General features: G+C 44.4%; 1 protein-coding gene across 8 annotated transcripts in view; it reads right to left on the bottom strand.

Moving 5' to 3' along the window:
- The window catches only part of ABLIM3 (actin binding LIM protein family member 3), a 141803-nt gene that overhangs the window by 61457 nt on the left and 59289 nt on the right, over positions 1–21057 (bottom strand). The window lies entirely within an intron of this gene.

Raw genomic sequence — 21057 nt, 5'->3', positions numbered from 1 at the left:
TAAACAGGGAAGCTTTTCAGAAAATTATTTGGCACCTTTTGACAATATTTATTTATTTATACCCTACTTAATTTCCCAGGCGACTTCTAAGCACTTTACAAGTATAAAACAGTTGTAAAATTCACATGCACAAACACCCTCTCTGTGAGATGTGCACTCCTGTGCTAGAGAGGGAGAGTGCATAGCCTGCAAGCAACTACTAAGGGGGAAAGATATAACAACAATTCACCAAACAGCACTGAGGAGGGTGGGGTAGGGAGTGCAGCAATGTCATTGGGCATTAACCCATAGATGCCCACAACAGTCTAGTCTACACAGCGCCAGCAATTGCAGTGGAAGTGCTTTCTATAGGAAAACGCTGTAAACGTTGACAAAATACTGTGATGTGATTGCTCATTCAGCATGCCCATGGATCCCCTAAAACAGACTGCACGCACAGACAGCATTCAGAGTATGAGCTCAGACATACCCACAAATCAATTGAGTGGCTTTGCATCCCTTTCTGCATCAACCACTAATTTCTGGTCCTGAACTACAAAGGCCTCTGCAGCCATTTATTTCTGTCCTTCTCGTTTCCTGACATGTTCCTGGCTCTAATCTTTATTCCTCCAACCACCATCTCCTGCTTCCTTCCATAACTCTGCTGTCCATTCTCTCTTGCTCCCTCTTCCTTTCCCCTAGAACTCCCTCCCAGAACATTCCCATGGTGTCACCTCCCCCTCCACCGCTCTCCCTTCAGATGCATCCTTAACAGCCCACTTTCCTCCATGAAGGTCTTTTCTCCTTCTTTCTCAGCTGAAACAAAGCCAAAGTATGCAAAGCTGCGCTTTTCACACCCACTACTTGCTAGCCTTTCAGTGGCCCCTCTCTTGGAATTCAGACTCTTAAGTTCCTTGGATCATTTTGCCTGATGGATAAATATAGGGATAGAAGGTGTGAAAGAGCTGCAGCTCAGTGAAAGAGCACATGGTTTGCATGCAGAGGGTCCCAGGTACAATTCCTTACATCTCTAGGTAGGGCTGGAAATGGTCTCTGCCTAATACCCCGGGGAGACTCTGTTGGTCAGTGTAGACCAGGACTAGTCTACTCAATGGCCTCCAAATGTTGTTGGACAATACTTCCCACCACCCATGTCAACTAGCTATGCTGGCTGACACATAGCCCTCAAACATCCCAATTTTCCCAGGACATCTTGGAATTACAGAAGACATCCTAGCTTCTGATGGGATCCTGGAATGTCCTGTTTCCCTGCTCCACCATTGCTACTGCTGACAAGCTCAGGGAGGAGGATGAGCCAGTGCTTGCAGCCAGCACTGGCACTTGCATATGTCTTTCTGTGCTGTGCTCGCGTGAGTCAGCTGGCTCGCATGGCAGTGCAGCACGAAAAGATGCCCATCCTGATTTTCATCAGTAGAACATTGGGGGGGGGGTATGCTGAGGCTGATGAGAACTAGAGTCCACAACATCTGAAGGGTACCACATTGGCTACCCTTTGTGTAGATAACACTGAGACAGATGAACCAATGGTCTGACTCAATATATGGAGACTTCCTGTGTTCCTATGTACTGTACAAATGTTTTTGACATAAACCACCTTGAGAAAACTCTGCTCTGGAAGGTGGCACATAAAATCCTAAATAAATACATAAATAAAATACCAAAATGGGATATCACAACCATATTTTGTACAGGATTTCAGTGCGGACAGGAAGTACTTGTCAACTACTTGTCCAGTGCCCACTTTCCACACTGAGAACAAAGAATCATCCAGGCATTCAGACAGAACCAGAGAGCACCAGACATCCTTTTACAAGCAAAGATGAGGGGGTTTGGGGGGGGTCAAGGAATTAATCAATATTTAAACAAACATTCATACAAAAAAAATCAAAAAATCTGCGCTGGATGATTTTGCCTTCAATTATTATGGGCTTCTGGTCTCTAGGGAAACTTCTCGGTGTCCATAGCAACCTGTCACCAGGCTGGTGAGCTCAGTGCCTGAAAATATAAGAGGACTGAGCATGATAAGGAGAGGTATTGGGGGTGCGGGGGGGGGGGAGACGCATGGGCTGCAGACTTCAATTAAATGGCAGAGCTGTAGCTGTGACTCTTATCTCCCAACAGAAAGTCCTGTTTCTGCAGAAGAAACTTGGTGAGATCTAACCACAGGATCTGTGCTTTCCTGCTTTCTCTTATCTCTGCTCAGCATTAAAGAAGCTATTTCCAAGTTCAGGATTGATTAACCCAAGGCTCTTGTTGGAATTCCCCCTCATTTATGTGACTGGCGTTGTTTTCCTCTTTCTGCAATTGTTTCCCAGGAGTTTGCCACTCCTCCTTGCCCCTGTATGAGAGCATTACAGGCACTGCCTTGCTCCTTTGCAGAGGGACAGTCGATCAGGGCCAAGCTCATTACGCCAAAATAATCCAGTAATAATGTAAGTAGCATTAGGAACCTTGCAGCAACGAGAGGAACAGGGCAGGGGGGAGGGAAAAGCCCAGTGGAATGCCTTAACCTCTCAGTGGTTCACTCCTGCCTGAAGCAGACGTGCTTACTTAGCAAGAAATTAAAGCCAAGTTCACCTCATCTCATCATCATTAATGCATTGGTGCTCTTTCTGCACCAATGCAAAGGAATACACGGAGTACTGTTCTCTCTGGTGTAATTCCAGAGAGTTGTAGCTGGGGCAGAGTAGCCAGTGGAGCTTGATGCATTTCCAAACCCTTGTTTCACTCAATGTTCTCAGTGATGAGTAGGCAGAGGGAAAAACAGCAGACAGAGGAGCTCTATAAGACAACTCAGCTATGGTCCCTCCAGTTTACTCACAGTGATGTTACATCTCCAAGATGTTTTAGTGTCTCAGGCAGAGCAGTAAAAGGCATCCCCCTGTAAACCAGGGTACACAGACCCCAAGACCAGCCAATGTATTTAGGTATCTTCTGCAGAAGACCCCACAAGCACCTCTACTACTGCCTGATAATAAAAATGAAGGAGTAAATTAAATAACAGAGAAACTGCTGACCTTCCATGATGTCCAAAATTTGCCTCCTGAGGCATATGCCTCACTCTGCCTAATGGGAGGGCCAGCTTTGTTTAAGGCCAAAACACACATCCAAGGTGCTGTAGGGATGCCACCCAAACAGCTTCTTGTTGCATGGATTGTTGCCCGTGTATTGTGAATTTCCAGGGACCTATCAGTAGCCACCAAAAATGGGAAGAGATTGGATAGAGGGTACTCTCGCCAACATGATGGCATCGATCTACATAAGCGATGCCCAGGGATAACCTGCCGCAAGGAAGCTTGTGTGTATGTAATGTAACATACCCTTCTAGCTTTTGTGGGTTTTCTCTCTTGGTGTGCAAAAGCTAAACATGTTCAATAACTGGAGGGAAACCTCAAGGGGGCAATAGCATCTTTTATTTTGCCATACCCTTATATTAAACTTTGTACTGTATTGATTGTGCTGGAAATTTTGCTGGGTCCCAAAGACAATGAATGATGGCACATTCTCCATTGGAGCCTCAGAGTCCTGGATTTGGCCTGAATTTTCCAGTGCCAAGTGAAAAAGCCATGTGCAACATATGCAGCAATTATGAGTTTTACAGGTGGCACCCCCCCATCACCTCTGACCCTACAACAGTAGCAGAATTTGATTGTGAGCCTTTGCTTTTGGAGGAGACAAGCTAAAGCTGAAGGTCTCTAGCCGTCACTTGGACATCAAAGATGACATTTCCATTTTGCTTATCATCACGGTGTTATTCCTGCGTACTTGAGCAGGGATCTTCCCAGCAAGCCCTGCTGCATTTTCTGTGCTCTTATCTCCTTGACTCCTTCTTGGCTGATACCTGCTGTGTTCTGCCAGAGGCAGCTGTGATTGGTGGAGGAGCAATCTGTGTCAATTAAACACAGGGGCCATTGGGAGAAGGAGACTGTTGGGGCGATGAAAAGGATTATTATACATGCAGAAAAGTACTGAGTCAGAACTAATGGCCCTGCACTGTCACCTCCCTACCTCCCACCCCAGGTAAATGGCAAGTGTCTTGATTATAGACACTTTATAATGCAAAAAGGCAGAACAGATATCACAAATATTGGACTTAGAGGGGTTTAGCACTTGTGGTAAAATAGCCTGAGGGTTCTTTATCTTGCTGTGCTCATTAACCTGCAGCTGTGGGTGTCCGTGTGGTAATTTACTGTTGCATTCATGAACAATATTTCTTTGGTAAAATGGGATGTTGCATTTCAAAAAGGAGAGCGTTCTGTAGGCACTCTGTGTCAAGAATTATGGCGGTGTTATACTCTGTGTGGGCCATAGATCAGTGTTAGAACATCTGCTTTGTATTATTATTATGCAGATGGTCCAAAATTCAATCACTTGCATTTCCAGGTAGGGTTGGGAGAGACCCCGTGTCTGAAATCCTGGAGAGCTACTGCCAGTCAATGTGTAGACAATACTGAGCTGGATGGGCCAATAGTCTAACTCAATTGAGTTCTTATGTTCCTATATTTTGATACAACAGACTGAATACAGCTACCTCTTTGGAAAAAAGAGGTAGAAAACCAGGGCGAAATCTCCCTTTTTCTGTCTCTGTCTCTGTCTCTCCCCACCTCTCTCTCTCTCTCTCTCTCTCTCTCTCACACACACACACACACACACACACACACATCTTCAAACACTTGTGCACCTGCATTTGCAAACCCTGACACCGGCCAGGTTTCCAAGATACATATACATGGGTGTTTAAAGATGTGTTTGTGGCATCTCCACTTAGACATGTTTCTTGCAGAAGACAGTGGTGTAATTCCAGCATTTCATGCAGCAACCATAATGCATGGAGCTGTGAGCCATTAAGTTTAGAATCACAGAGTACGGCATGTGGAATAGTACCCAGAGTGCCAGAGGCAGTAGATTTGAGTTCTGAAATGAAGGAAGTGTCTAACATAATCCTGTCTATTTACTGACCTAGAGGCATGACAGCTGACTTAAGTTGCTAAATCTAGTATAAATGTCGTGCATGAGAATCTCCTAAATGCTCGATATAAAGTATCTACAAACCACCGCAGAAGCAGACAGAAGTGGTTCTCCTGAGGAGGGATCTATAGACTTACATGTGGTTATGACGAAAGCAAACCCTGACTACCTTTCTCAATGTATTAACTGGTGCAAAAGTGTAATCAAAAGAATGCGCACAAGGTAGTTTAAGGTATCTGGCCAAAAACAGACTATAGATCACAGCCACACCATACATTAAAAGCATTCTCACACCACTTTAACACTTATGGCTTCCCCCCAAAGGTTCCTGGGACCTGCAGTTTGGAAAGGGTTTGAAAATTGTTAAAAGACACCCACAAAGCTATAATTCCCAACACTCTTACCCAACAACAGCACCCAGGATTCTTTGATGAAAGCTAAGGCTGTTAGAGTGGTGTAAGAGTGTGGAAGTGACCATAATAACTAGTATACTGGATGGATGGGAGGGGTCGAGTTGCATCATTTAACTAGAATCTAGCTTATGACTGCATGTCCTGAGCTGGATGCAATGCAGACGTGTGGGTGTAAGTTAAAGTATGTTAAGCCCTGCTGAAGACAACATGTAGCTGTAGCAGATGGAGGGTGGGGTCCAAGGAAGAGGAAGAAACCAATACCTGATATTATGACCACATCCCCATCGGTCCTTTTGACTTCCAGCCATTGCCCACTTTCTACTTGACCACTGCCACACATAACAGCCGTGTCCCGTGCTCCGGACTAATGCAAACTGGAAGCTGTAGATCACCATTAAGAACACATCACTGCAAGCCTCCCAGTGCAAGCACCCGCTTTATAATTCCGTCCCTGGGTGACGTGTTGGCATCTTTGAGTTATCTGCTCTCACAGGGGTACAGAACAGCTTGATCTAATTAACTACCTGTAATTAATTTTTACGAAGTGCTTTGAGGAGGCACAGGTGAAGGATGCGATAGGAATGCAAAGCAGTCTTCGTGAACCGGCAAGCATTTGGCACATTGGGTGTAGGTGATGCGTGGCAGCTTTACCGCGTGGCTGGAGGGTGAAAGGAGCTGGCATGTTTCGATGGATGGGACTATAGTGGCGTACGGAAGATGTGGGGATCTTGGCGGCAGCATCTGTGGAATGTATGGCTGGATGAATGTATGCAGCGGAGCATGGCGGTGCATCCTAGTCAGTGTGCATGGCGCTTGTATACCAGCAAGAGGCAGGCAGCATAATCGCAAGGCGGCATTTAATTTGACAGCCTCTTCTCAAAAACTGGCTCACTGGGCAAGCACTTCGCTCCCCATGCAGACTACCCACCTTTGCAACTGCTCCTCCCACTCCTTTCATGCGATGATGGGAACAAACGAATGATTAATCACGTTAATCTCTGCACATTTCCTGCAGTAATTGGCCTGTAAATCATCCTCTCAGAAAAATCCACACTGTGTGGCAGTTGCCAAGGCCAGGGAATAAATTGCACTGTAGGTTTTACAGAGGCATGGCTCCTCCTGGCAGGTAGAGTTTTTGCCCTTGGGTACAACTCTTGAGTCGTACATAGGACAGCTCTGGCAGCTGCCAGCCACCCTCACTAAGTGGAGCTGCCATATTTCCAGGTAGGACTTCCAAGAAATTAATGGGTGGGGGATCAGTTATTTTCTCATAACCAGCCAAACCTCCTGGCTTAGTTGGTCTCTGTTTGATTGTCTGCTCTGGAAGACCTGCTTGAACTACGTGGCTAGTTATTTAAGGAAGAAAGTTAAAGGAGGGGCGTAGTAATCAGACCATTAGTCTATCTACTCCAGGATGGTCTGTTATGATAACTGGCAGTGGCTCCCCAGTATTTCAATCGGGAGACAATCCTAGCCCCCTCTGGAGATGCCAGGGATTGAAATTAGCAAAGCCTGTGCTCAACCACTGAGCTATAGCTCACCCACAGCCTTTCCCCTAGTATATGCAGAACTACAGCAACTGGCTCCCAAGTGTGAGCATGGCTGGAGAACCACACTGCCGAGGTATCTGTGAAGGGCTTTCCCTCTTCACGCCACTGGAATCTCCCCAGGAATGCAAGTGTAGGTGGATGCATTTGCCTACAAGCTGTAATTAGCTGCCACCCTTCCAGCAGCAGAGGAATTAAATAGGTCAGTCTTCTCTGTTTTGCCTGAGCCTCAAAACAATAAAAGAGGCCCATACTACAGCATTTATATAATTGATCACCTAGGGCACAATCCTAACCCTGGATCTGCCGAAATCAGTGAGTTAGGATCTGGCTAATCTCCAGTTTAGCTGGCTGTTCAGCCAGGCTATGCCAGCATAAGTCCCTAACCCTAATTCAGCTGGAGATAAGACACCATAACTCGCTCATCCAGGGTGTAGCAAACTCAGGCAGTCCCAGCAGATCTTGTGCCATCAAAAGTCTTGGGAAATGGGTTGGGATGCTTGCGAATTGTGCAATGTGTGGCATGTTCCACGTTTGTTTGTTTATCCAGTTGTGTTGCTGCATGTGACTGTGTGATTGGCAGAGTGTGTTGTGGGTAAGCCTGCGGTGTGTGGCATGTGCTTGCGAATTGGCTGCTGTGGTGAGGTCTGGCAGGGACCCTGTGTGCGCACTACCCCTTGCAGGAGTGATTTGGAGCTACTTCCCACAAGCTATTCCTGAGTGGTCTCTTGGTTCATATGCACCCCATAACGACTTTTAGGAAGTCTCCCCTGTGCTGGTGGCCATAGCTCCCATAGTAATACCAGCGTGGAGCTGGCTCTCTGTGTTTTGCTGTTTCTTTTCCTTGCACCTGGCCAGCTCATCTGCAATTTATCTCCCGAGGGGCTCTTTATGCCAGCTTAATTCTGCGGGTGTAACTCATACATATCTCCAATAAAAATAAGGACATCCTATTCCATTCCCTCCAACATTTCACTGACAAAAACAGGGACATCCTAAGGAAAAGTGGGACATTCTGGGATCAAATCAGAAATTAAGATGGCTTCTGAAAGTCCAGGACAGTCCCTGGAAAATAGGGACATGGAGGGTCTGGTAACTAATGCTGGCTTCCCATATTTAGGATTGCTCTGCCTGGTGCAATCCAGCTATGTCTGGTGTGCAGACGTCTCTCCATTCATTGAAAGGCCTCCTTCCTGTTCCCCCTACTTTACCTGTTAGCTGTTCCATTTTCTTTTGCTGACAATGAACATGTGTAAAGCCCCTGCATGTAAAACTTGGCCAGCAACATTTCATTCTGTTTGGCAGTATAATATCTGGAATGGTCATATGGTTTAAGGATTTGAAATCCTATTATAAAACTATAACGAATCTTGTCTCTATTTTACTGCGTTGTACGAGCGCTTTCTAGCCTATTGTGTCTAAATATTTAGATAACTGTTGGCTGATTTAAATAGTGCATTGAATCTGGTGTTCTTATGGTTGCTTGGTATAGATTAAGAAATTACAGCAGCTGTTAGCATGATGAGTTACTTTGATCCTATAATAGGGACTTAAAGGTGACGAGATAAACAGTGTGATATAGTAGAGCCCACAGACAGTTCATAAAAATCCACTAGGAGAGAAGCAATTTTTCTAGATAACTATGTCCAATTGGATCCTGAAAGCAAACCCTCTCTAAAAAGACAATGGCTCTAAAGAGGATTATGCACAGAGATAGTTAAAATGGGTGAGAGAAGGAAGTAAAACTAATTTAGAGCATATTGCAGCCCCACAACTTCAGCTCCCTGTTTCCAGTCTGCCTTTGTAAAGTGTTTGATCTTGTTAGCCATATGGCCAGCCATGTGCAAGTCCCAGATTGTAAGCCATCGCTAGGGGGTCAATACCAAGAGACAAAACTGCAGTCACTTTCTTGTAACTTCATCCTTGTGTGAGGTTGGCTAAGTTCTGCCTTAGTCAGAACTTGAGTCATTCTAGTCAATGGAACAGAAAGGCTCTGTGCACAGGTGAGATTGTCTATAAATCCAGATCTTAATTAGAGAGTGCATAGCTGTGATGGAGTTTGGACGATGAACTTGGATCAGATGTCTAGCACCTTAATGTCCTGCTGATAAGCACATTAGAAATGCTATAGAGCTGGAGATTGCTAATGAGTGCTGATTACAGAGTCTCTTTCTGAACAGGTGGGAGCTTGATTGTGAAGATCCCCTTCCTTACCAGATATCTCCATGGTGACTGATGAAAATTCACCTCACTCCAGTTTCAATGATGTGCAATTTCTTGCAGCTTATCAGGAGAATCCAAAATGCATGCACTCATCTTTGTGTGTCTTTGCCAAGTGCTACATGTGAAAGAAGAAGCTTTGCATGTGTTGTTGTTTAGTCGTTTAGTTGTGTCCGACTCTTCGTGACCCCATGGACCAGAGCATGCCAGGCACTCCTGTCTTCTACTGCCTCCCGCAGCTTGGTCAAACTCATGCTGGTAGCTTCGAGAACACTATCCAACCATCTCGTCCTCTGTCGTCCCCTTCTCCTTGTGCCCTCAATCTTTCCCAACATCAAGGTCTTTTCCAGGTAGTCTTCTCTTCTCATGAGGTGGACAAAGTATTGGAGCCTCAGCTTCACGATCTGTCCTTCCAGTGAGCACTCAGGGCTGATTTCTTTAAGAATGGATAGGTTTGATCTTCTTGCAGTCCATGGGACTCTCAAGAGTAGTAAGTGTATATCTAAAGCTGTTTCCATCTGGTTGAAACGATAAGATTTGTCCTCAAGAACATGATCATTATGGATGTGATAAAGCCTCATAGCTAGTCTAGTGAATGTGTTTCTTCTTTGGCCTGCATTTTTTAAAAGACAAAGGCTGCATTCAGAAGTGGAGATAATTGTGCTTGATGAAGGTGATGGACTATATGGAACTGGCGGAAATGACTGGCAGAATCCGAGACCAGGGAGAAGAGTCGGTGGAAGAAGATTGGAAGAAATTTAAAGACTATCTGCAGAAATATTGTAAAATTAATGAATGTTAAAATGATGTTGGATTGAAATTAAGTGGCGTTAGCAACAAGGTTAATAAGAATATGTAAAAATGGACTGATAATGGATGAAAATATACAGTTATAATATGTTAAGATATAGAGTTAAGATAAATGAAAAAGGGTAAGGATTTGCTGAACTGACTATGTGAACGGGAATACAAAAAAGGGAGGTGTGAGGAGGTCAAGGAAACAAGTAAACGAGTTTAAAGATATGGAAAAAATGGATTTGTTTTTAATTTTTTCTATTTATTTCTTTTTTGTATTTTGTATTTTTTTCTTTCTATGTATTTTTTGTATTGATTCTTTTCTTTCTTGTCTTTTTTTCTTATCCTGTTAATTTTTGCTTTTTGTAAAATCTTAATAAATATTTTATATATAAAAAAAGATAATTGTGCTTGTTTTCCTCATTATAATACTAGTGTTGTATCCAAGATTATAACAATCCTTTCTGTCACATGACCTGTTGCCTTATGGAACAGTGGCTTTTTGATCAATATACTGTCTTGTCGTACTATGTTTTAAATGGATGGAAATAACTTTATGCTGGAATACTGCCCCCAATTTTGTCACATGAAATTACAGTGCAAAATTCCTCCAATTTTCCAGGGTAACAGGGTTGCAAATGAATTTTTCTGGAAGTAAGTAACATGGAAATAAGCATCAAACTTCTGCAAGATTCCACAAAACTTCTAGAACTTGTTTTTACAGCATGAATCACATAAATCATGGAAATTATCTGGGAAGGAAATATCTGGAAAATGGAATATAGTGCTGTCTGAATGCAGTTCAGTTATCCAAGGCAACTGGGGCTGTCAAGACAAGAAGCATAAGGTGATCCAGAGGATAAAGGTTCAAGACAAGTCTGGGGCATCAGAGAGAGACTATCAGAAGCATGTGTGTGCTGGAAGGAAGCAAGATTTTCTTAGTTCAGTTAGTCTGTAGCTGAGCTAGTTAGTCTGTAGCTGGCTGGTGAAAAACTGAGCAAACAAACTTGGACAAATTTCTCCCTGGATTTGGTAGTGTCCATGTTACCTGTTCCTATCATTCTTCCATTTTTATTTTTGCAGAGCTATATGTGGGCAGTTTACTTCAGGCCTCATTCTGACCCACTTAAGTGGAAGTAAGCCTCATTGAATTAAATGGGACTTATTTTGGAATGTAGGATTGTCTTGTCAGTTCCAAGTTCCCATCTTTTTTTTTTTTTAATTTCATTACAGCAAGAGTGGCCAATATGGTGCCTGACAGATGTTGTGGACCACAATCCCTGGCTATCGGCCACATTGGCAGGGGCTCCACATTGGTTACTCCTGCCTTCCACACAGCTTCATATGCACCCTGATTAAATCACAGTTCCAAAAACTAAGTCTGCTGCAATCACATCAAGGATATTTTCTGCACTGATTTACTCAAGGTGCCTATGTATTGGTGCATATCAGTAACGTATAAGAAACCGGAAGAAGAGACAGAAACTGAAAACTGCAGCAGTGGTGCATGTGCCAATTCCAAAATTAATTTTAGACATTCTGTAAGTTAAACCAGAAGGCAAACAAAATAGAACGTGGGGCACACCGAGAGAACCAAGGAACAATAACTGAACGGAATGAAGATCTGGTTATCCTATGCTACTCAAGTCACTATTATTTATTGCAAAAGTTTTAAAGTGTCACGCAAATACATACATACACACACACACACACACACACACACACTTAAGATTTGGCAAATCAGCAATCCAGCTGAGGAATTGCCTCTGATTGCCTCTGTTGTTCTATTCTGCTACACAGATGGCAAGAAGGATGCGCTCAAGGCTATTTCGTGTTACATTTCCTTGCAGAAAATGTTCCCTTAAAGGGAGGGGGGGAGTGTGAAACACATACGTGGATCATAAAGAAGTGCTGCACATCTACCAGATACCCAAACAGCAGCTTTCTGGCACATGCATGTGCGGCAAAATACACGCTTGTCATCTAGATGGTTGCTTGCAACTGCTTTTCACATTTCCTTACTTCAAACACAAATATAACATTATTGAACAAGACTCTCTGATTATGTATCCTGTCTTGCAACACCAGAGCAGTATATGTAGGAGCCTTCCACAGGCAGCTAACAGAGCACATACAGGTCATGGGGCAGAGCTTGCCATCCTCCATCCCCAATCCATTAACTTTCCAATTCTGAATATCTGAATGGGTCTCTTGTTCTCTTCTGGTCCAATCCTCATTTCCTGTGTGAGAGCTTCCTGTTTAAAGGGAAGGGCATACTTCTAAAACATCTCTCTATAGAGGACTCTACAGCCCTGGACTAGCCAATGCAGAGCAGACCACTGTTCACCGACAATCAAAGCTATTGTTGAGATTTGCACATGTGTGTGTGCATCTGGGGGCAGAAACAAGTGTAGGAAGAAATCTGTACAAAGATATGTGTAGTCACTCTTGGATGCTCTTGGGCCGGATACCAGTGCCTTATTTGCAGTGGGTATCAAATGCACTGCTGAACAGAGATAATGCAAACCCTTCTCCCTTTTATCCATCAATAAGATTGTCTTCACTGACAGCAGAAGACTCCCACATGTCAGTCTCAATCTACGAAGCAGCAGATGGTCCCCAGAGCAGGCAGCCTCCAGCCGATATGTCTGCACTCATGTGTGGGGATGTGCAAACACCAGACAAAGGTGAATGTTACTCACACAGCAGCCTGCTGCCAAGAAGAGAGAGGCTGGAAAGGGCATCAGCAGCCGGCACATAGCTGGCTTAACCAGCTGAGAATCTAGCCTTGGAGGGTTCTGTGCGCATGCAGGAAAGGGCTAATTCACAGCCAGCAGAGAAAAAGCTGCCATCAAGCCAGTGCAGCCAGACTCATAGTGCTGACTGACTCAGGGCTCCAGCAGGGGAACAGCTGCAGGGATTTCTTTCTGGCACTCCTCTAGTCTCAGCTGCTCAGAAATCTCTCCAACCATCCAAATAAAGCAGACACACACACACATTTCCAACATTTACATGGAATATAAGAAACTGCCTTTCACTGAGTAAGGCCATTGGTCCATCTACCTCATTATTGTCTACACTGACAGGTAGTAGTTCTCCAAAATTTCAGATGGAGGCCATTCCCAGCCCTACCTGCCAGGGGTTGAACCTGGGACCTTCTGCCAGCAAGACACATGTTGTACCACTGAGCTACTGAGCTACCCCATAAGTTGTGCTCATTCAGGAGGAAGACTTGGAAGGGGAACCCACAGTCCCATTGTACAACAATCTAACACCAGGTCTAGCCCACCATTGTTACTTTATTGGCATGGTAAAATATATTTGTTGCTCAACTGAGCAGGAACAATGGAAAATACATTTTCTCATCTGCAAAGAGTCAAAGGCAGATTGAAAGAGAGATGGCTGCTTGTACAATCATCTCACTTTCTCCATTAAACAGGTCTTGCATTTTAAAAAATAAATAAATAAATAAAATAAAAACCTGTCCCAGAGTTGACAAGAAGAAATGAACATAGTAAACGCACTGGTTACAAGAAGTGATGCATCCCTCAAACTCCTTCCAACTTTCTTAGCAGCTGTTGTAAGAGAACCAGTGTGATGTAATGGTCAGAGCGTTGGACTAGGACCTGGGAGACCAGGATTCGCATCCCTACTCAGCCATGAAGCTTGCTGTGTGACCTTGGGCCAGTCACTGTCTCACAACCTAACCTACCTCACAGGGTTGTTGTGAGGATAAAATAGGAGAGAGAGTTGGAGAAGCATGTGCACCATCTTGAGCTCCTTGGAGGACAAGGTGATATATAAATGCAATAAACAAACACTCTCTTCCATTGTTTCCCGAGACAGATAGATGCCAACCAACCAAATAGTCTGCCTTCAGTCTGGGGACTAGGAATATCACCCACGCCCCTTCCAGGAGGTAACTCTATATCATGACTCGGGGATCCCCAACATGCCTGAAGGTAACTAGCCATGTGGATCAATACTTTGATGGGGCTTTTCCCTTGCTCTTTTCGTGACGTTGCTTTCCTTGTTAAAGCATGGTATCTGGATTCAACTCCAAACATATCGACAGTGGCAAAGGAAGTGAGGACACAGGACAGAACAGGAGAACTGGGAGCATGGCTTTAAGGGACCTCAGGACTGTGGTGGCAAATAGGTTTTTGTGAGAGAGAACTCGAAGCAGTTCATCTGACTGGGTTAGTGTGAACCCAAACAGGCCGAGTAGTGATAAAAGCTTCTTAAAAGGGGAGACCTAATGGCCCTGGAAAAGGTTTGTTTGGGCACTTACATCTTTTGAGTTTCAGCGCTGGGTGAAATTACAAACAGCTTTGAAGAAAATGCATTAGTGAACACAAACCTTCAACAAGGCAAAGCTAAGTTTCTCCTCACACCTCACCCATTAGGGCCATCTGCGGATCTGGGGGGGGGGGCAGGGAGAGAAGCTGGCGCTTCTGTGCTGCTGCTTCATATCTGGCCCTCGGCATCCCCTAATTAGATCACAAGCAGTTACTGCTTCCACCTGCCTTCCGCTGTCAGACACCATAGCTGTCACCAGCACATTGTGTCAGCTCCCACTGTGTGACAAAGGAAAACAAACAATGGGGGAGGGATGCTGTTGAGGAGGCCACGGGTGCAGCCAAAGTGCCGGATGCCAGTGCAGGCATTGTCACATATCCAATAGCAGCAAAGGAGGGATGTGGCGAGACAGCCAAAGGCAGAGGCCTCCAATGAAATCAGGATGGCTACGGACTGTTTATCCCCAGAGAAGGAAAGAGAATGCTGGTAAATTTTAATGTGGGTGAACATGAAACAGACAGCAGACTTCCCCGAGTGTCCCTGGTTGTCAGAGATGTCCCTCATTTGAACCCGGTGTCTTGAGTTGTCCCTCAGGCCCTCATTACCCTTGCAAAGCGACCAATTTTCTTCATCACACATCCCTCTTCTTTCTGGTATATCTGTTAACTGCATGTAATGGCTGGTGGCAACTACTGAGGTGGTTCAGGTTGCAGGAGGAGTTGTCTTTTGTATGGCCTTCAGTTATATTTTAGTTGTAGTGGGTGGTCTTCAGCTAGGTTTTACTCAGAGTAAACCCACTGAAATTAATTGCAACTACATTAGGCCCATAAATGCCAATAGGTCAACTATGAGTAAAACTTAGCTGACTACTACCTAACTTGCTTTATTGTGTTAAAAAAATAAAAATGTTTGTCAGCTTTTGTGTGTTTTGTGGTTTTGTAAGTCGCTTTGAGGCATTTTGTGTGTGTTTGTGTAGAAAGCATTTAATAAATGCACCTAATAACAGCACAGGAAACTGGCTTTTCTGGTCACATTTTCCCAGCATGCTCTTCTTCCAAAGGCTGAAGATCAGGAGATCATTGAGCTTGAGACTGATGGATAGGAGCCCACCAAACCACCTCCTATAGTACCAGGACTTGCAGAGCCAGAGTGAGGACCCTCACAAGCATCTTCCAGCAGAGCAGGATATGCACCAGGCAGGAGGCCATGGAGCATTCGAGAAGTGCCCATCTTCAGTCCAGAGAGTTGGCCCTTTAAGAAACTAACTTCTCCACAAGGAGAATGTGGGCTGGGGACAGAGACTGAAAAGGACTCTGTTTGTTTTTGACCTTTGTTAGAGCAATTTATGCACTTGGATCTCTCTCTGGTGCTGCAAGTTCTGGCCCACCTTGTGGTCTCATCCTGTGGGCTGCCCTGCAGGACCAAAACAGTTTAGTCTAGATGGAGATGATGTAATATCATCACTTAATGCTGCTGTGAATCTAGGAGGGCAAAAATAAGGCTGACGTAACCTGAGGGACCAGAAGATCCTGTTCTGTGCAGTTTCTCCTTTCCTGTTAAAAGCATGTCATTGTTTATTTATGCTTCTAGATAGAAGAAGGGTTAAAAATTTCCAAGTTTTTCTTTTAAACAACAACACTGACTCTCCCTCACTGATGGAGCCTGCTGCATAATTTGCTTGCCCTGTGCTTGAAATAGTGACCTCTCCACACACCACACATGCATGGAAGGCAGGCTGAATAATTTTCTCCTTGTGCTAGACTCTACTGCAACATTTGCATATCGCAAAAGAGCCCATGTTTGCTCTTTAACCCAGGTTCGGCATATGCCCTATTGCACAGAAGACAGTCCTCTCTTTTAAGGCATTCTGCTGTTGCTAATCTTCTGCTCACCTTGTCATACGGAGAGCAAGAAACCCAAAATCCTAACAAGAGAGATCAGCAAAGGGGCTTTAAGCTGCCCATCAACAGCACCTGCAGAGCAGGCTGGGCTGAGACACCAGTCACCCACTCCCACTGTGGTGAGATATATTGTTATTTCTGTTTAAATTATAGAACTCATTTCTAGATTTACATCTATACCTATAAATTAGCATATGTACATTTTATGCAAATATGTGATTTCATTTGTCCTGCTTTTGCAGGGTGAAGCTTTCCCTCTTTTGCCAATGAGAAAGGGACGCGGGTGGCGCTGTGGGTTAAACCACAGAGCCTAGGACTTGCTGATCGGAAGGTCGGCGGTTCAAATCCCCATGATGGGGTGAGCTCCCATTGCTCGGTCCCTGCTGCTGCCATCCTAGCAGTCTGAAAAGCATGTAGATAAATAGGTACTGCTCTGGCAGGAAGGTAAACAGTGTTTCCGTGTGCTGCTCTGGTTCACCAGAAGCAGCTTAGTCATGCTGGCCACATGATCCGGAAGCTGTACGCCGGCTCCCTCGGCCAATAAAGCGAGATGAACGCCACAACCCCAGAGTTGGCCACGACTGGACCTAATGGTCAGGGGTCCCTTTACCTTTACCCGTAAGGCTACTAGGGAAGCAAAGGCAGGTTTTGTTGTTTAATTTCCATCCTGCGGAACAGACCTGAGAAACCGCGGCTAACATTCTGCTCACCTTCTCATTCTGAGAACAAAAAACCAAACCCCAGCACATTCAAGCCACCTTGCTGCTACAGAGAAAGGGAGTGGACGTGCAAGACCGTGCAAGGCCAGAGAAGGAATCTTATGCTAGGCCAGGGGGTGGGAAACCTTTTTAAGGTTAATGGTAGCAGAACCTGCACAGGGGAGGCCCACACCTGTGGCGGGCAGAGCAGCAAATATGCACAACCATGAACAAGAGCTTTCTGCTAGGGATGTTGGAGAATTCTGTCAGACATGGCCACGGGAAAGGATATTCTCATGATATGCATGTTCATTTAGATGAAAATCACGCAAGCAAATATGAGTAGTATTTGCAGCTGGGTTTTGTTGTTTTTTACTTCTCAAACCTTAAGTAAACCATAAATAATGTTAATTAAAGACGTTGAGTCCATTGCAGATAGAAATATAAGTTGCAGGTTTTAGCAGAAGCTGAACTGCGATGGAAACAGCACTAACAGCAATGAACCCAGGGCAGAACAAAAATTGCTGCCTCCACACACACACACACACACACACAAGCATGCATGTGTGCGCACACACAACCCTCTCTCCATCCATCCAGCAAGAGGTGTTCTCACAATTCAAGGATGGTGTTATCACAATTGAGGGATGGTGAAAGGTGCAGCAGCAGCCTGGGAAGATGGAGTGGCATGGGGAGAATTCTGAGGGCCATATAGAGAGGTCTGGAGGGCCATATTTACCCCCTCACCTTGAGATTCCTCACACCTGCACTAGGGCTTTGTGAGGAAACTCCTAGAATCTGCTGGACAAACAGAAATTCTTCTATGAAACAGGCTGCTCCGTTTCCAGTCAACAATGTTAGAAGACATTTCATTGGCAGTCAGAAACCCTGACAATACTTTTCAGCACCGCACTAGCAAAGAAGATTTTGTTGGGAGCCGAAGTCCCAGAACAACAGTGATATTATTCATTTGGGAAGGAAAGAGGAGAAGGCAAGGAGAACAGCGCAAGGAGGGGGAGAAAAGGGGAAGGGTTTTTTTAAAACAACAACAACAACAACCCTGGCTAAGTAAGGCAATAAAGATGACAAATGTTGGCAGAAGAGAGGGGGAAGGGGAAAAACAAGAGAGGAAAAATAGGGGGAAAGAAACAGTCAGGACTTTATTTCTGGCTGGGCTCATGGAAATTATTCTCTGTTCTCAAGTGCTGAAGGAAGCCCGCCATTGTGTGTGTTGTACTGAGTAGCCCTGTTACCTGGCAGTACAGCAGGGAGCTTTAAAAGCTGGGTCTGTTGCCTGCAGGATGTTTACTTCCCCCAGATTTGGCAAGCTGCTAAGCCAGAAGGCGATCCAGCAGGGGATAGGAACCAACAACCCAAAGGCAACTTCCTGGCTTAAGTCATAGGCCACCCCTCCTTGGCTACTGGGTAATTCATAGATGTTTTTCATGTTCAACACTCTGTTTCCACCAGGTCAGAATTGCCCGTATGCAGCTCATTCTGTTTTATTGGATGACCCAGCCAGGCACACAAGGTGGGCTGAGGTTTTCTGCATACAGTGGTAACTTATATGAGAACGCTGGTCTGCTCTCCATCTCTCCATTAAAGCCCCTTTGCCCCCCACCCACATTTAAAGATGATTTTGGGCTCAGGCGGTGGTGTTGCTAAGAGTGGCACCTTTCAGAACTGTTGACCAGTAGTCCCTGGAAGTTATTTTTTGTAAAATTACTTTATTAAAATGCAAAGTTGAGCTTAATAATCACAAAAAACAGGTATGAAATATCAAAGCAGGGACAAAATGGGAGCCAGTGAACTCAGCAATACATTCCAGGTTCTTGATAAAATCACACACACACTTAAAAAACAACAACAATTAACATGGAGATCTCTTATTTTTCATGGAGATAAGCTGCATTTCCAGCAAACCTTAGTTTGATACTCTACACATATTCCTGTTTTATTGTATTGTCCACAGCCATTTATAGACCAGAACGAGGGGTGGGGAGATTGGTTATGTTCTGCATTATTAACATAAACAATAAAATCACAGCAAGAAGAAAGAAATTTGTCCTTCCTTTTTTGACCTCTAGAGGTTCTCAGTTTATTTGTCATTCTTTCTAGTAAGAAATATGTGTTCTGTCTAGATCCGTCCTAAAATGTAAGTTTGTTATCAGGGTGCAGTACTGTGTTTTGTTGGAACACAGAAAAAGAAGAACATGTAAACTTCCGGGATTACAATTCGAACGACAAGCACACAGTCTTTAAAGCTGTAATACAAAGAAGCCAATCTCTGTGTTTATGGACTTGTTTTGTTCATGAAAGCCATGAGAACATAAGAGGAACCCTGCTGGACCAGACCAAAGGCCCATCTCGTCTGACAGCCTGCTTTCCATTGTGTGTGGCCAGCTAGATACCTCTGGGAGGCATATGAACACAGTATGAAGTTAATCTGGAAAAATAACTGCTTTGTGTTAGTCTGCCTTTGTGTTTGGTTGGAGGGAATGGGGCCTTCTCCGTCCCCCAAGGGCCCCCTGTCTAGACAGAGATCACAGCTGGGAGATAAAGGGTTAAAGCCCCTCTGCTCCCCACACCGGTTTCTTGATTCGGATCATACACATCCAGGCTGCAATTTACTATTAAAAAGCCGCTGGTGCAATTGCACATCTCATTGGGCCCTTGATTAATCGGTATATTGATAAGGGCCACATCTGTTGGGGAACTGCATCCTCAGACTTCAGTGCCTGGTCCCTAATCCTAAATCTGTGAAAAGGGGAGAGAGAAAACACTTTTCCTTGCTGAACCTCTGCTATTCAGTTCTTACATGCCCATGAACATTCCCAGAGAAAAAGTGATACACGTAGTAAATGCTAGCATTGCTACTGCTAGCAGCAACCAAAAGAGCATGTGGACATGTTCACTGTTGTTGGTGAGGAACTGTAACACAGCCTACAAACACTTGGGAAGATCCTGTGCCAGATTCCAGGATCCTATTCCAGGAGAGTTTCTGTTGTTAGTGAAAAACTATTGTGCTACAGTGGCATGAGACTTCCACATAGGCACATTTTTATATGGCTTCCCCACTCAGTATTTAATTGCCTTGTCCTTACAATGTATTACAATAGGATGGGGAGGGGGTAATATCATCTTGGGGGTCACCTCCAAGCCTGTAGCTTTTATAACAATGACGAGATTCTGTAGAAAAACAGATGGCCAAAGTGGTCAAAACAGCCGTTCTGTTAAGCCAATAACTTTAGCCAAGTTTGTTAAGCATCTCTTTGGATGACTAAGGAGAACAGGTGACTGGTTGCCATAGAAACTACTAGCTGGAGAGGCTTTCAAAAGGTGGACTAGAGGAGGGCAGGCCTCCCAGCCTCCCCTGGCTGAATGCCAACAATGACTACAAGAGAACAATGTACCTGGGAGCAGTCTTGTTTTGATCTGCACTGGGGAAGATACAGAGGCCTGGCTTGCTCCCTCTGCTGAATCCATAGCTATAGCTTGGGGACACCCCCCAAAAAAACCTAAGGGGAGAGCAAGGGCTGTAGAAGTGATCCTGCTCTTTGGCCTCCCATCTTATGCTCAGCCTGTATACGTGTGTAAATAAAACCATTTATCACAAAGAAACCACCATATCCAGTGACCTTCATGCTAAGGAAACAAATGCAAGGTAAGTGTTAGCGCTCCTAAAATCTCTTACTACTCAGAGATTGGGGTAGCAGTATCCATAGCACTTAGGGATGGGGGAATCTGTCAATTTTTGTTTCTCTGAGTTTCAAATTTTTCCAGTCTTAAATTCAGTTCTCCCTCATTTCCACACCCTTTTACAACGTTTTCATGAAAATCTCCTATTATACTCCTAATATCCATGCTTGCATTTATTTTTCCTATTATACACTTTTTTTTTTTGCAAAGCAATTTTCCTTCATAGGATGCATTTTTTGCATGTCATTTCCACAAATACATGTATATTTATGCACAGTTTACCCCAGTATATGCATTTTTGAACATGTTACTTGACTGGAGAACTGCACTGCAAAATGAGAAAGGAGTGAATTTCAAAGGATGGTTTCATTCTTGCACTTTTTCAGAAAGTGCAAATCAGTTGAGTTCACCTTTAAAGAGAATGAAAATTTCTCCCTCATCCCTAATAGCATGCCAGCTTCTTACCAACCACTGGATGAGAAAGGCTGCCAGGAGCCCTGGGGACAGCCACAGAGGT

This window comes from Podarcis filfolensis (assembly GCF_964270895.1).
Source record: "Podarcis filfolensis genome assembly, chromosome: 2".
Classification (NCBI taxonomy): Eukaryota; Metazoa; Chordata; class Lepidosauria; order Squamata; family Lacertidae; genus Podarcis; species Podarcis filfolensis.
This window is presented reverse-complemented; position numbering and strand designations above follow the sequence as displayed.